The sequence below is a fragment of the Chrysochloris asiatica genome, unplaced genomic scaffold (assembly GCF_000296735.1).
Source record: "Chrysochloris asiatica unplaced genomic scaffold, ChrAsi1.0 scaffold00172, whole genome shotgun sequence".
NCBI lineage: Eukaryota > Metazoa > Chordata > Mammalia > Afrosoricida > Chrysochloridae > Chrysochloris > Chrysochloris asiatica.
In genome coordinates, this window is record NW_006408690.1 from 6,373,709 (window position 1) to 6,378,193 (window position 4,485).

The following is a 4,485-nucleotide window of genomic DNA, read 5'->3' on the forward strand; positions in this document are numbered from 1 at the left end:
TGGAGATTCTGCCTTCTGCCATGCTCCCTAGCACCAGGTTCCCTCTTGAAAGCTTGTAAGCCAGTCACTTCTTGCCTTTGTAGTCCTCCCTCCCCATTTGAGTATCCAATGTCCAAGCTGCCCTTCATCCACTCTGTGTGTGTGGGTGGGGTGGGATGTGAATGTGTCTTGCTGTGAGGATTTGTTCCCTCTTTTGAGTCACTGCTCCATAGGTATAGGTCAAGTTCATCAGACTGTATCAGCTCACTCTTTTTTTTTTTCCCCCTCTTCTTTCCTTTCCTGGTTGAGCTCTGATCCATTATGTTTTCATTCCATTATTTCCACCAACATTTTTGAAGCCCCTTCATACTTATTTGCTTATTGCAAATCAGCCTTAGTTAAAGCAAGAGACATCTGATCTCTCTTCCTGTTTCAGGGACACCCTCTCAGAGAGCCTTCTACTAGAACAGGGTCTAGCTGACACTTTGAATTTAGACTCAGCCTTCAGAACCGTGAAACAGTAAGTTTGTGTTCTTAAAAGCCATTGGGTTTGTAAATCAGCAGCCCGAGGAAGCTCACACAATCCCCTCACCTTCCTTCTCTTCATATTCCACTTTTCTGCTTTATGTTTTCTCCTTAGCGCATATCATTGCCTAACATACCAAATGGTTCACTAATTCATCTTCTGCCTTGTTATGCCTCTCCCACTAGAATAAAAACTCCATGGAGGCAGTGATTTTTTTACACTGTTTAATTTTCTTCTGATAAAAGTTTAATTCTTCATAATACTTGTCATATGAATAAATAACATGCTGACTCGGTCATTTTCATTGGACTTAATCCACTGAACAATGTCCCTTGGGTGAAGGCATTCTTTGCCCACATTCTTTAAGCAGAACAAGCCCTCAGGTCCCCCGCCCCCTGACCCAATTCAAATTACACAAGACATTCAATTGAATTAAACCCGATCTTTCAGGAAAACTCATTTCTAAATCGCAGGGACCAAGCCACACTGAAGAGAAGCTTTATTCTGATAGATCCTAAACAAACAGCCAAACCATGCTGGCCAGAAGAGAACAAGAAAGAGCTATTACTTTGTGTTTCAATAAAGAAATAGCACTTGCCTACCTGAGAAACTAAAGGGTGTTAACAACAAGACCAACACAGTTCAAATCCACTAGTCACTCTGTAAAAGAAAGGTGAGGCATTTTGCTCCCATAAAAAGTTACAGCCTCAGAAACCTCATACATGGTTGCTATGAGTCGGAGCCAACTCAGTACACACAACAACAACCTGACACACTGTGATGACCTTTGACACAGCTTCCCAATATTGTTTACTTATTTAAAACTGGTAAGTCGCTATGTATTATTATTGAAAACAAAAGCCATTACAGTTCCACAATTCTAAGTTAAACATAGAATTACCATATGACACAGCAATTTCACTCCTAAGTATGTACTCAAGAAACTTAATAGGGAGGACTCAAGCAGATACTTGTGTACCAATGTTCATTTGTTCATTGCAGCACTCTTCACAGGAACCAAAAGGTGGCCACAACCCAAGTATCTACTAACAGAGGAACGGATAAATTCAATGTGCTATATTCCTGCAGTGGGATGCTATTTAGTTATAAAAGGAAAAGATAATGACTTGAATGAAACTTGAAAACATTATGCTGAGTCAAATATCAGATACAAATGAGCAAATATAGATTGTATGGTCCTACTTATATGAAATATATAGAATAGGCAAGTGCATAGAGACTAAAGTTGTCACCCAATGACTGTGGGTGGGTAGAAGGGGAGAATGAAAGTTTTTATAGAAGAAGTACTGACTTTCAATTTAAATGATGTCAAACTTTTGGAAATGAATAATTGTGATGGTTGTATAACATGCTGAATATAATTCATATCATTGAATTGAACATATAAAAGTGGCTAAAATGGCCAACTTTTTGTTATATGTACATTTTTTCCCCAAAAAGTAATTACAAAAAAGAAATTCATGTTAAATATAGAAAACCTGGAAAATGCAGAAAAGCATGGAGAAGAAAACATAAATCACTCAAAATTGCATATTAGAGAAACTCTACTAATATGCTGCTAATTAAGTATGTGTATGCAATCTAATAAATATGTTGAGAATATTGCTTTTCATTATTTGCTAAATTTTAGAAAATGTATCATGGAAATTTAGGTGATATTTTTTCTGCTTTTACTTTTTTTTGTTTTAAGTTTTTATTGTGAATTGAGTGACAGTTTACATGGAAGAACATCAACTTTACATTCATCCTATCGTATTTCGTTTCATTGCAATGATTGCAATCCCTTCCATGCATCATCATTCAACGGTACCTCCCTCTATTCCCTCTGTTTCTTTTGTTTTTGGATGTACACCAAAACACTCAGGACTATGTTGTTGTTGTTAAGTGCCGTCGAGTCGATTACGACCCATAGCAACCCTGTGTAGGGTTTCCAAGGAGCAACTGGTGAACTTGAACCACCAACCTTGCAGTTCAAATGACTTTGCAGTCTCATGCATTAGCCCACAGTGCTACACCAGGACTCCACTCAGGACTATACAATCATCCAAATAACCAAAGAGCACATTCTGCAAGCCTGCCTCCTGACTGCCAGAAAACAACCCTCACCTTCCATGAATCTAGAGTCCTCAGCTGCTCCATGTCTTCATGTCACCATCGCTGCCTCCAGCCCCGGTGCCGCTGCTTCTCTGGATAGGGTCTCACATTCTTCTCCTGCTCTTCTTCCTTGATGGTCCTAGGGTCTGCTTTTACTTTTATTTGCCTTTTATTTTAAGCTTAATTTACTACAGAGCTGTAAGTTTGTTTCTTCTGAGATATCTTTTTCTTCTGTGCAACCTCCTCTTCTGGTTTAGGAACAATTTGTTCCTTTTCAGTAAGGATCATCGCAATGTAGCACTGGAGGAAGAGCATGTAGGGGTTGATCCGACCATGAGCTCTGTACATTCGGGGTTGCATCTTGGGGCTTTGTTGACCTGGATGTGTTCAATGACCAGAGAATCCACATCTAAACCCATAAGTTCAGTATTACTCTCTGCATTTTTAAGCACGTGCAGCAAAAATTCAGTGCTCTTTTTGGGTCACTGATCCTGTGTCCAACCCCACTGTATAGCCTAGGCACACCTACCAATGCCACCATTGTAATGCCGGAACGGTACACATTGCTTCTGCAAAGTGACATCTTTAAGATACTTGGTGGCTTTCCGGCTATGCATACCCTTGAAGGCCTGTGCAGTCTTATGGGTGTTCTTAAAATGGACCCAGAGATTTGAACCTCCGGATTTGCATGATTTTTGTGGGAGTTTCTGGGTCAAGTGAGTACTGATGATGAAAGTGGCCAAGAGTAAACGTGTAATAATGAACAAAAGAGTGGAGAAGAAAGGAAGCTGGAAGAGTGTAAGTCAGTTCAGACTTTCTAAAAGGTTAAGTGTTAAACCCTCCTATAGTATTTGACTTATGGATTTAACTTTCAGAAAAGTGTTTTAAGAAGGCAATCCAATGTATTGTATATGTGTATATGTGTGTGTGTCCCTTATCTGATGTAGAACTCAGTCTTCTAAACACTGGAGGAGGGTGTCTCATGGGGATTGGACTGTTGCAGACCAAGAGTAAGAATCATTATGGCATAAGCTGTAACTCAGAGCTGAGAAGCCAGGTCCAAAGGCAACATTGCAGAGACCACAAAGCCCAAAAGACCTAAAAATCAAGAAGGTAAAAAAACCTCAAAAGCTATGAGTGGAAGCCAATAACTTTGGGGAATACCAGCCTGGGGAGCATGCAGAACACTAGAGCTGGATATCGTGCTAGGGCAGCCTGAACTGAAATGAAGAAGGTTGCAGTCTGGTTCTGATCCTTCTAACTCTAGTGCTGGGCTCTTTGAACTTGGACATTTCTGTGCTGAGATACAATGGTGGTACTGAGCACATACATACTCTATTTTTCAAGCCTGAGAATGCGAGATTATAACAGTTTGTCTCAGTATTAAAATTTCCATGATCTCCTTGATATTTACTTCTGGGACTTGTCTGGAAAATCCATAACAAAAGGAACAAAAATATTTATTGGACTTTTATATGGATCAGGTGCTTTATAAGCATGCCTTTAATATTTACAATAGTGCCTTGAGGTGACTATTACGATTCCCCATATTTATGTTGTTGTTAGCTGCAGTGGAGTCACCCCAATCCATGGCTACCCCATCTTCAGCAACACAAAATGTTGCTCTTTCCTGAACTGCATTCGTGATTGTTGCTATGTTTGAGTCCATTGTTTCAGTCACTGTGTCCGTTCCTCTAACTGAGGACTTCCCTCATCTTCCCAAATCCTCCAATTTACCAACCATGATGTCCTTTTTTAGCAACTGGCTTTTTCTGATGATGTGTCCAAAGTAAGCCTGCTAAACTCTTGCCATTCTTACCATTCATTCTGGTTGCAGTTCTTCTGAGGTTAATTTATCTGTTCTT

General features: G+C 39.8%; 1 pseudogene; it reads right to left on the minus strand.

Moving 5' to 3' along the window:
• Window positions 1-2,800: 2,800 nt before the first annotated feature.
• On the minus strand, window positions 2,801-3,309 carry LOC102822247 (annotated as a pseudogene).
• Between the last annotated feature and the right edge of the window lie 1,176 nt (window positions 3,310-4,485).